Source organism: Solanum verrucosum, unplaced genomic scaffold, assembly GCF_900185275.1.
Source record: "Solanum verrucosum unplaced genomic scaffold, falcon-dt-bn FXZP01000093.1, whole genome shotgun sequence".
Lineage (NCBI taxonomy): Eukaryota > Viridiplantae > Streptophyta > Magnoliopsida > Solanales > Solanaceae > Solanum > Solanum verrucosum.
The window spans coordinates 2,553,660-2,566,638 of record NW_026020065.1 but is presented as its reverse complement, the minus strand read 5'-3'; the positions used below and the strand labels follow the sequence as shown (position 1 = coordinate 2,566,638).

At 34.5% G+C, this 12,979-nt stretch overlaps 1 protein-coding gene across 1 annotated transcript in view; it reads right to left on the bottom strand.

The window, feature by feature from the left end:
• The window catches only part of LOC125823685 (uncharacterized GPI-anchored protein At5g19250-like), a 124,184-nt gene extending 112,879 nt beyond the window's left edge, over positions 1-11,305 (bottom strand). The window contains exon 1 of the mRNA XM_049503052.1: positions 11,301-11,305. The gene's annotated coding sequence lies outside the window, so the exon portion shown is untranslated. The remainder of the gene's footprint in view (positions 1-11,300) is intronic.
• Positions 11,306-12,979: the final 1,674 nt, after the last annotated feature.

Sequence of the window (12,979 nt, the reverse complement as noted above, 5' to 3'; positions counted from 1 at the left end):
AGAGATGAGAAAAGAAAAGGAGAAAAAAGGAGAAGGAGCAAGGAATCGCCAAGTTCTTGAAGGTAGGCTCGTGGATTTCGTCGAGGGGTGATCCCTACGAGGTATGTGAGCCTTTCATAGCGTTGGGTTCGTTCACCCACGCGCCAATCATGTTATTTCAGCAAAGTTTGTTCTAGAAAGTTGAAAGTTGATGAATCTTGAATGGTGTTCTTGAAATTGGCCTTCGTTCTTGAGTTAGGTTGAGATTGAGGAGTTCCTTGAGGTTAAAATGTTGTTTACTTGAGTTGTTTGAGTTAGATTCTTGTGTATACATACTGGGTATCTGAATCTAAAGGGATTTTGAGAAAAAGAATCGAGTTTAGGCGAATTGGGATTAGAAAATGAAGAAGGAACAAGTAGGGCAGAAACTGGGTACCAGGTCTGCATCGCGTACCTGTTCCTCAGAAGTGTAATTTTTCCCTTCGCGTTGCGGCGAGGACATGGACCTCTCTACCTCAAAAAGTATTTTCGCGACCAAAATTTAAATACACCTCCGCGTCGTCGACCCATCCCTAGACAGTGATTTCTTGATCTTTTCTCATGTTTAGCTATCTAAAATCATTCCTAAACATCATGAGATCTTTCCTATCACAAATCATAATCCTTGAATGCACAATTCAATTCAAGGAAAGTTAAGAGTCAAGTCACGAGAAGTCAATAGTGTTTACATCTCTACTCTATTCGAATAGGGCGAAACGTCGCGGTGACTAAAAAAATAATCAATTGATTCAATTTTAAAAGAATTTTAAAAAAATAAGATTTTTAAAGGAGTCGCCACCTAATTTTAGGAAAACTAGGAAACCACTAAGTGATCTACGAAACCATTAGATTCTAAGTAAGGGGTTCAAGTTATTTCGAAGAGAAGGGGTTAGGCATCCTTCGAAATCCACAAATGTGGATCCCGATTGATTTCATTTTTTCAAATTGAGGAGTAGGATAAAATATTGTACAAGTATAATAAACATGCAATATACACAAGTAATATGATAAAACAATAATATAAACTTAAACTAAATTTTCGTCTTTTATAATGTGGAGGCCTCCAAAACCGACGGAGAGATTTTTTCATTGGCCATTTTAACAAACAAAATATATGAACTTATATTAAATTTTCGTCTTTCAAAATGTGGAGGCCTCCAAAACCGACGGAGAGATTTTCTCATTGGCCAATTTTAACATGCAAAATATAATGCAACAATAAAAAGATAATAGTGGAAAATACTTATAATAGTGTCAAGAATAAAGCAAACTACCGAAAACTCAAACAAATCACTAAATATTCACAACCAAATAATAAAAAAAATGATCAACAATAAAAGAAAACCAATGCATAATAATATAATAATAATAAATAATAACAATCCAAATGCATCATTTCACAAAGAAAAAGGCATAATAAACAATTACTGTAATAATTAAATTAACAACAAGAGAGAGTAATACACATTTAAACTTTGGACCGATCATACAAAGGTAATTAACCAAATAAAAATATTGAACAATTTCAAGCATTATCGAAAACCAATAATAATAATAATAATAATAAACAAACAAACAAATCAGCTCTAAAATAATATTAACTAAGAAAAAATCAACAATTAAAAAAAAAGTCAATATATTATCAAACTAACTAAACATTAAAATAACCAAGCATAGTTAAAATATAGACAAAACAGTGGCCAAATATATAAGAAAAAAACACATGAAAACAGGGGACAAAGAAGATCACCTTTTGTTGGGTTCTCCGTGCAGATCTGCGATGTGGCTGGCTCGCCGGAGTGTGTGAGGACTCACTTTTCTGATATATTGAGCGTGAACACCTGAAAACGAAACAAAATCATAAAGGGGAGGGGAAGGGAAAACGGTGGTTCAATGGTATGGTGGTTTCAAGTGGTGGGTTTGTTGTTGTTAGTGTTTCGTCGGAAATTGAGTGGTGTTGTTTGATGGGTCGCGAAGTTGGTTGTGTTGTGGGTCTGGCTTTTGGTTGTCTTTCGCCGGAAATGAAGTGTTGTTGGTTGTTTTCAGGCGGGTTTTAGGTGGTGTTTTTGGGTCTGTTTTTCTTGAGATGAGTGGTTTGTTTCGAGATCTGGTTGCAAGCTTCGAGCTCGATGGCTCACTGATGGGTTTCGTTGGAGCAATGGTTGGTCGTTTTTGTTTGCTAGGTTTAGGGGGTTTGGATTTCACTGGAAATGACGAAGGTGATAGGGAAACGAGCGGCGGTTCAGGTTTGGTTTTGCCAGAAATGGCGTTGTTCTTATGGTGGTTAGAGAGCTGTTGTGCGAGAAGAGAGGGGTGCGGCTACTCTTCTTTGAGAGGAGGAAAGGAACAAAATTTAGGGTTTTCCTTTTGAAAATTCTTACCTCCTAAAAAATAATTTACCCTCCTATTTTTTAACCTAACCAAAACTTATATAGGAAATAATTGTTAAATTGACTCAATTTGTGGTCTTGGAATTGTGGCCCAAAATTATCAATCAAATAAAATATCTGTATTTGAATGAATTTCTAGATTGTGCAAAATATCAGAATGAATATTAATAAATGTAACAAATAATATGAATATATATATATATATATATATATATATATATATATATATATATATATAATAATAATAAACATAACTAATGACATGTAAAAATGCAATTTTAAAATTAACAGATAAAAAATTCTAAATTTTGAAAACTAAGGATAGTTATCGGTAAACTTATTAAAAAAAATTATTTTGAACTATTAAATAAATAAACCTTAAAAGTTACGAATTTTGAAATGTTGGCCAAAATTGGGTGTCAACAGTTGTCCCTTTCGTTGGATATGATTGATGAAGGAAATTGTGGACAACGAAAATTGACAAACTCGATTTTGGCCGAACACATGACCTTTATATAAATAGTGCGGTTGGAATGTGGTGGAAGTCGATCCCGGACTTCCCTCCAAAAGGTTCTACGTTGTGTTGGGTCTTTGTTGAAGTAGTCCACACCTGTGGCGCAATTGAGAATGCATCATCTTGGATGTTCTCGAAAAAATAAACTCATTAGTAGAGGCAAAATTACAGAAAAAAATGTAGCATCTCTTATGATACGACAAATGAAGATGATTCATTGGTATGATAAAAATGCATGTCTATCGATAAAACGAATGAAGATGATGATCCATCGGTAGGATTTTGAATGTATGTCCATCGGTATGACGAAATAAAAAAGATGATCCATCGGTAGGATTTTGAATGTATGTCCATCGGTAGGACGAATAAAAAAAGATGATCCATCGGTTGGATTTTGAATGTATGTCCATCGGTAGGACGAATGAAAAAAGATGATCCATCGGTAGGATTTGAATGCATGTCCATCGGTAGGACGAATGAAAAAAGATGATCCATCGGTAGGATTTTGAATGTATGTTCATCGATAGGACGAATGAAAAAAGATGATCCATCGGTAGGATTTGGATTGTATGTCCATCGGTAGGACGAATGAAAAAAGATTATCCATCGGTAGGTTTTGGAATGTATGTCCATCGGTAGGACGAGTGTAAAAAGATGATCCATCGATAGGATTTTGAATATCTGTCCATCGGTAGAACGAATGACAAAATATGATCCATCGGTAGGACGAATGAAAATTTATTTCAACGCAAGTTTCCTTCGACTTGAACGTGGAATAGATAGGGTGCACATCCTTCACCTCCGAATAGATGCGACTTAAATGCAAATATCTTTCAACGCAAGTTTCCTTTGACTTGAACGTTGAATAGATATGGTGCGCATCCTTCACCTCCGAATAGATGCGACTTAAATGCAAATATTTTTTAACGCAAGTTTCCTTCGACTTGAACGTTAAATAGATAGGGTGCACATCCTTCACCTCCGAATAGATGCGACTTAACTGCAAATATCTTTCAACATAAGTTTCCTTCGACTTGAACGTTGAATAGATATGGTGCGCATCCTTCACCTCCGAATAGATGCGACTTAAATGCAATGGCCTTCTCGGCGAATGAAAATGCAATGGCCCTCTCGGCAATTGAAAAATGCAATGGCCTTCTCGGCAAATGAAAAATGTAATGGCCCTCTCGGCGAATGAAAATGCAATGACCTTCTTGGCAAAAATGAAAATGCAATAGACATCTCGACAAATGAAAAATGCAATGGCCCTCTTGGCAAATGAAAAATGCAATGACCCTCTCGGCAAATGAAAAATGCAATGGCCTTCTCGGCAAATGAAAAATGCAATGGCCATCTCGGCAAATGAAAAATGCAATGGCCTTCTCGGCAAATGAAAAATGCAATGACCCTCTTGGCAAATGAAAAATGCAATGACCCTCTTGGCAAAATGAAAATGCAATGGACCTCTCGGCAAATGAAAAATGCAATGACTCTCTCGGCAAATGAAAAATGCAATGGCTCACTCGGCAAATGAAAAATGCAATGGCCCTCTCGGCGAATGAAAATGCAATGACCTTCTCGGCAAATGTAAAATACAATGGCCCTCTTGGCAAATGAAAAATGCAATGGCCCTTTCGACAAATGAAAATGCAATGACCCTTTCGACAAATGAAAAATGCAATGGCCTTCTCGGCAAATGAAAAATGCAATGGCCCTCTCGGCAACTAAAAATACTATAAAAAATGCAAATGATGGATGACCCAATGATTTTCCACTGTAACGAGGTGGATGACTCGATGATTCTTCACTGTAACGAGGTGGATGACTCGATGATTATTCACTGTAACGAGGTGGATGGCTCGATGATTGTCCAACTGTAACGAGGCGGGCGGCTCGATGATTGTCCAACTGTAATGAGGTGGACGGCTCAATGATTGTCCAACTGTAATAAGGTGGACGGCTCGATGATTGTCCACTGTAACGAGGTGGATGACTCGATGATTTGTCTTGAAAGTGTCATCGGTTTAATATTTTCACATGTTCCTGTACTTGAAAAGGAACCATTAGTAGACACAATATCGCCTTAGCTAGCGACTTAGTCAAGAAATCTTGAGAAAAAATTCTTTAAAAGAGAATGCGTATAAAATCCCTGATTACTTTGACACATATAAGCAACCTACATTTTACTCTTGACCATTTGTGTTTTTTTTTTTTGTGACTCATGTCTTATTGGGGATTTGTACGAGGAGTTGTTGGTTCGCCATGACAATGCAGGAAATTTGCAAGTTGACTTTGAACTTCAAGCGGTGATGGATCATTTGAAGTTGACTATCAAGCTTCTGACAGTACTTGTTGGAATTTTTGAGATCTTCCTCAAAATTCTGTCCCAGTTAGAACTTTTGGCAAATCTCAAAATGATCTCCAATCTTGACTTACTGGAGATAGCACCTTTATTGTGAATTTTTGATATATTCTCAAAAATTCTATCCCAGTTTTTAATATAAAGAGAAAAGAAAATCACACTGGGTATATGACCGAGCTGTCGTGGCGCCTACATATCATGTTGAGCCAGGAATCAAGTCAAATGTAGTTTCAATCATGTGGATGGTGAATTCTGCAAAGAATCTAAGACAAGATCATCAGTAGAAAATGTACAATATGAACATGATGAAATAGAAAAATGATATTCCTTGTGATATTTAAAGCCTAGAGACAAAAGACATGTTACATTTTGGGACGGACAACCCAATGAAGCAAATTAGGCGTCACACACTTAAGGGGTTAGCCTGATGTCACATTTTACAACGGATAACCCAAAAGAAAAAGCAAGTACTTTTTTTTTTTTTTATATATAATGGAAAGAATCTAAAAAAAAATACTTTGAAAAATATTAAAGAATGGGTGCTTGCTCACCCTTTTTTTTTGTTGAAGGATAAAGAATGTGAAAAGATAGTCGAGTCTTGACTACAATTGGTACCAGTGAGTTAGGATCGCATGTAAATCTTTTTTTTCTTTTCTTTTCTAACTAAGATTGAATTCAATGTAATTCCTACAGCTTCAAGTGGTACCTCAAACATATTTAAGTATCAACAAAATTTATTCATCTTGCTTCAATCAAAGGTTTTGAATTGTACCATCCTCATGACTCAATTGCCCTCACAACAAGAAGAATCATATTTCACTCCTATGTGAAACATATTATTTGAGGACATTTTTTTTTAAAGTGCACTCACACTCACAAGAATATTCAATGCATGCAACTGTGATATTATACACTTGGCCCTTATGTAAATCTCCACTAATATGAGAACATTTGGAATGAGATCATGTAGGGCTTGTCATTTGCTTGTAATGTAGGCTTAGAGATGGGTATGATATATATTTGGATAAGAGTGACTTAATTCCTTCTTGAGCGTCACAGTGAATTTGTGCTTTTGATGATTGATACACCTTGGCGTTTGATCCTCTTTATTGTCCCCTTTTTTCTTTTTCTTTTTTCGACTTCTTTTGAATTCTTATTTGTTGGAGTTTTTCTTTTTTCACCCCTTTGTTTTGAAGTTTTTTTTTTTTTTTTTGTTGAATGTTTTTTTTGTTTCTCTTCTCGTCTTTCGTTGACTTTGTAGGGGTGTTTTTGTCTTTCTTTATTTCTTTCAACCTCTTCCCCTTTTTTTTTCTCTTTTTCTTTTTCTAGAAGTCATTTTTTGCTTCCTTGATTTTGGGAGACTTTGTATCTTTTGCCTTTGACAACTTCAAACATGGATCTTCTCTTATAATTTGCACACTCTTGGTGCACTCAATAAGGTTGGGCCAAAAAGAGGGATAGTGCATGTAAGCACTCAAAGGGTAATGGCTAAGATGTTGTTGTCCAAATAAAATGTTTCAAGCTCAAAGTGGGAAAAACTAAGGATCGATTTCATTTGGTAGGTTTTGAAAGGCACAATCGGGTCAAAGAAGGCCTACAATCCTTTCCCAAACCAAACATAACTCAGGATTTCGCCTCGATAAACATTCAAGCCAAGTTCTAGATCAACAGTGCAATGCAATTGAATTTTGATATAAAAATTCACCACACAATGCACATGAAACCATGAGGTTGATTTTATTCTTATCTTGAATGCATGCAAGAGAATTTTCAAGCATCACAAAAGTATAATGAGAGGTACCAAACGAATCTATGGTTTACCACAAAATCAGTCCTCTCCATTATGTCACATACTTTTACATGCTCATAGCTGCATTGGTCTCATTTGAGCTGAAGACATGACTCTTTTAATATGAACAAAACGGTTTTTTTTTTTGAAAAATGATAAATAAATACCGAACCCAAGAAGGGTTGCCTACGTATCTCATCAAGATGAGAAACAGGTGTGTGTAGTTCATGCAGATATGTTTTTGAAACTATGCACAAACTATTTGAATTTTTTTTTTTTAATTTAAAAGAATGAATACCAAACCTAAGAAGGATTGCCTACGTATCTCACCGAGAGGAGAATCAGATTCACGTAGTTCGTGCATATGTGTTTTTGAAACTATGCACAAACTATTTGATTTTTATTTTTATTTTTTTTTAAAATTTAAAAGAATGATTACCAAACCCAAAAGGGTTGCCTATGTATCTCATCGAGATGAGAATCAGGTTCGCGTAGTTCGTTCAGATATGACATAAAACAATTTTAAAATTTTGATAAACTCGGAGCGATTCCTTGTATCATCTTTAATTATCTATCTTTGTACTACCTGTTGAATGTGGTCTCCTATTTTTTTCTCACAGTAACCACTTGTTGTTGTATATTCTCTTTTGAATGTCTTTTGACACTGTGTCTTCTCCCAATTATTTACGAGAATTACAAATTGTTATGACCATCCCCAACTGTTGTCGGGTACGATTTTCCTGCGAAAATATGAGAAATGTGTGAGAGCAGGACCAGAATTTAAAATAATAAAAAATAAATGAGTGCGACCTCATCGTCAAATACTCCCCTGATTTATGTTTTGACTTGATATTAATATCTTGTGAAATACAAAGATTCAAACTTCGCGAGTCCTCTTGTCCCTTGCAACTTTTGGATGAACAATGCCTTCTGAAGTCTGACATAAATCAACCTCTCGCAGAAGAAAAAAAACTCAAAAGGTAAAAGTGTTAGTTCTTGTTCATAATGGATAATGCAAAATATCACACAAAGAATGAATTAAACACATAAACACTGTTTAAATTAAAGACAAACTTAATTATATCACATAGCGTACAAACAATTGTTGCGCATCTTATACAAATATGTGACCCTTTTATGCCAAGGGTATGCCTATCAATTTGAGGGATGTATACGTTGTTAGAAAAATTCTATTGCCCCCCAAAACACTTAGTACAAATTTTATGAACAAATCAAATATGATTACAAAATAAGAAGAAAGAAAAAAAATATATAAATAATTAGTCTCATGCAGGGATACCATCCTAAACTAAGCCTTCATGAACTTCTTGTCATCTTTAAATGTCAACACATTTTGAATGTAATGGTAGCTTATAAAGTTTCTTGTTTAACTAGATAAAACTATTAAAATAAACTTTTATCCCCGATGGACAATGGTTTTGTCAAACGACGTATACATCCTTCAATTTAAACACACAATTATGATCGTCCATTTAGGCCGAAGGCAACTCAAGATAGTCTTTCTAATGGGCCCAACACGCCTAAGGTGTTGGGTCATCTTAGGTCAATACGCTAAATCAGGATTTTGGTTTCGCTCTACTCTAGTTGACTAAGAATAGACTTTATTTGAAGTGGATCGATGACCCAAGCGGACTACCTGGGCTGGGACAGTTAACGACCGTTGACTATCCAGTAGCCAACTACATTCGTCAGGGTGCCCCGAGAACAATTTGGTTAACGACCGACTGCGGCCCGCATAATCGTCCTTTAAGTAAGAAATAAAAATGTCAAATGGCGAAAATATGTCATGATGCAATGCCAATATATATATATATATATATATATATATATATACACAATTAAACAAATAATGAAAAATAACAAGTACAATATACAAATAATCAACAAAATATACATGACAAGATATAACACAATAAAAGAAAAGTCTCTTCAGTTTGAAAAGATGAATTCATAATGGTTAGAACCTCTATATCTCCAGCGGAGTCGCCATTCTGTTTACATCTTTACTCTATTCGAATAGGGCGAAACGTCGCGGGGACTCAAAAAATAATCAACTGATTCAATTTTAAAGGAATTTAAAATTTTTTTTTTTTTTAAAGGAGTCGCCACCTAATTTTGGAAAAACTAAGAAACCCATAAGTGATCTACGAAACCATTAGATTGTAAGTAAAGGGTTCAAGTTATTTCGAAGAGAAGGGGTTAGGCATCCTTCGAAATCCACAAATGTGGATCCCGATTGATTTCATTTTTTCAAATTGAGGAGTAGGATAAAATATTGTACAAGTATAATAAACATGCAATATACACAAGTAATATGATAAAACAATAATATAAACTTAAACTAAATTTTCGTCTTTTATAGTGTGGAGGCCTCTAAAATCGACGGAGAGATCTTTTCATTGGCCATTTTAACAAACAAAATATATGAACTTATATTAAATTTTCGTCTTTCAAAATGTGGAGGCCTCCAAAACCGACGGAGAGATTTTCTCATTGGCCAATTTTTACATGCAAAATATAATGCAACAATAAAAAGATAATAGTGAAAAATACTCATAATAGTGTCAATAATAAAGCAAACTACCGAAAACTCAAACAAATCACTAAATATTCACAACCAAATAATAAAAAAATGATCAACAATAAATGAAAACCAATGCATAATAATAATATAATAATAAATAATAACAATCCAAATGCATCATTTCACAAAGAAAAAGGCATAATAAACAATTACTGTAATAATTAAATTAACAACAAGAGAGAGTAATACACATTTAAACTTTGGACCGATCATACAAAGGTAATTAACAAAATAAAAATATTGAACAATTTCAAGCATTATCGAAAACCAATAATAATAATAATAATAATAATAATAAACAAACAAACAAATCAGCTCTAAAATAATATTAACTAAGAAAAAATCAACAATTAAAAAAAAAAAAGTCAATATATTATCAAACTAACTAAACATTAAAATAACCAAGCATAGTTAAAATATAGACAAAACAGTGGCCAAATATATAAGAAAAAAAACACATGAAAACAGGGACAAAAAAGATCACCTTTTGTTGGGTTCTCCGTGCAGATCTGCGATGTGGCTGGCTCGCCGGAGTGTGTGAGGACTCACTTTTCTGATATATTGAGCGTGAACACCTGAAAACGAAACAAAATCATAAAGGGGAGGGGAAGGGAAAATGGTGGTTCTATGGTACGGTGGTTTCAAGTGGTAGGTTTGTTGTTGTTAGTGTTTCGCCGGAAATGGAGTGGTGTTGTTTGATGGGTCGCGAAGTTGGTTGTGTTGTGGGTCTGGCTTCTGGTTGTCTTTCGCCGGAAATGAAGTGTTGTTGGCTGTTTTCAGGCGGGTTTTAGGTGGTGTTTTTGGGTCTGTTTTTCTTGAGATGAGTGGTTTGTTTCGAGATCTGGTTGCAAGCTTCGAGCTCGATGGCTCATTGGTGGGTTTCGTTGGAGCAATGGTTGGTCGTTTTTGTTTGCTGGGTTTAGGGGGTTTGGATTTCACCGGAAATGACGAAGGTGATAGGGAAACGAGCGGCGGTTCAGGTTTGGTTTTGCCAGAAATGACGTTGTTTTTATGGTGGTTAGAGTGCTGTTGTGTGAGAAGAGAGGGGTGCGGCTGCTCTTCTTTGAGGGGAGGAAAGGAACAAAATTTAGGGTTTTTTCCTTTTGAAAATTCTTACCTCCTAAAAAATAATTTACCCTCCTATTTTTTAACCTAATCAAAACTTATATAGGAAATAATTGTTAAATGGATTCAATTTGTGGCCCAAAATTATCAATCAAATAAAATATCTGTATTTGAATGAATTTCTAGATTGTGCAAAATATCAGAATGAATATTAATAAATGTAACAAATAAAATGAATATATATATAAAAAAATAATAATAAACGTAACTAATGACATGTAAAAATGCAATTTTAAAATTAACTGATAAAAAATTCTAAATTTTGAAAACTAAGGATAGTTATCGGTAAACTTATTAAAAAAAATTATTTTGAACTATTAAATAAATAAACCTTAAAAGTTACGAATTTTTAAAATGTTGGCCAAAATTGGGTGTCAACAAATAGTCAAGTCAAGAGAAGTTAAGAGTCAAGGCAAGAGAAGTCAAGAGTCAAGTTAAGAGAAGTTCTTAAAGTTTTCCAAAAGTCTTTTACAAATGTTTTAACTTTGTTTTAAGACTTGAGTTTTGATTTGAGTAAAGAGTAAAGTTTGAAGTTTATTTCTTCAAAAGAGTATATCGGGACTATGTATTCTCAAAGAGTAAATGTTTTCACATTTAAACAAGAAAGGAAACTGCGATTTCCAAAAGAGCCTTTGAGCTAGTTTTCAGTAAAGAGTAAGAGTAAAGGTCATTCTTTAAAGATTATACGGGAACTAAATATTCCCAAGAGTTAAAATGTTTTCACATTTGAGCAAGAAAGGAAACTTAGATTTCCAGGAGAGCTTTTAAGCTAAGTTTTTGAGTAATTATCTCAAACCAAAGAAAAAGTTTTGTTTTTACAAACATATGAGCTAAGTATATTTTGGTAGTAGTATTGAACACCGATATGGGGACGAGTTTGAGTTTAGATAACTCACGTCTCCATAAACCATGTAGTCATTATGGGTAGTAAATGATCATACTTTTTAGATGACTCCTTTAAGATGCTTTTAGCATAGACTAGTGGATCCACTTAGTTAAACATTCTATATGATGACAAAGTATATGACAGTTCTGGCAGCGTGGGGAAGATGTTGTATCACCACTTATGCTCATAGTGGTGGTTGTCTGTTAGAGAAACTCCCACAGAAACTATATTACTTTATTATATGAGTAAAGTTGAGTTTGTTATTGCATTTTCTTTAACGAACTAAGTTGTTTTCTACTGTTTTAAAAGCTTTCTATATATTGTATGTGTTTATTGCTTTATATTGAGTTAAGTTATTCAGGAGTTGAGTAAAGCCAAGATAAGTGTTCCTTTCAGATCCTTTTCAAGCTTAAGTTGTGTTTAGCATTCCAACTCGCATACTAGTACATTCAATGTACTGATGCCAGTTGACCTGCATCGTTTTATGATGCAGACGCAGGTAACCAGGATCGGCATCCAGTGTCTCGTTGATCCAGTTGAGCACTCAGAGTTTGTTGGTGAGCCTCCTTGCATTCCGAAGGACTCATTTTTATCATTTGCTTTCAGTATTTCATTGTTATGATGATCGGGGGTCTTGTCCCAACATCCCTCTTTATTTTAGAGGCTTCATAGACAGTTAGTAGTTCAGTTGTCTTTACATTATCATTTCATATGTTAATACTTGGGTTGCCATTTTGACCAAGTTGAATGTTGACTTTTAAACATTCTAAGTTATTTTATTAAACAATTGAGTAAGTGCATTTGATCATTGTAATATGCATAGAGTCTTCCGCTGAGTAAGTAAGCCAGGTCAAGGGTTCGCTTTGGGCCAACAATGGTTCTCGAGTGCTAACCACGTCCGAGGTGAATGCTTGGGGCGTGACAAAATATGACAACTAATATAAGACGTAGTGAGTACTAGACAAGGACCTATCTTTTGTTAGTCATGCTTTCGAACAAAATATTTGAAATGTTTTAAATAGAGCTAAAAGTGCAAGAGTTATGACAACTAGGAAAAAACTTACCCTCACAAGGTTTATACATCAAAAAATTAATGCAATTTTCTTTATTATGTGATTTAATGAAGTAAAACACATGATAATTAATTAAGATTTAGTAATATGAACTATAAATTTAAACACATGGCATGCATGTATTGGATAAGTGTATACACCTGGTGCGGGTAAGTTTTACCCTAATAACTATGCTAATAAACATCGATCTATCTTCCATGTGACTGCCGCAAATCTT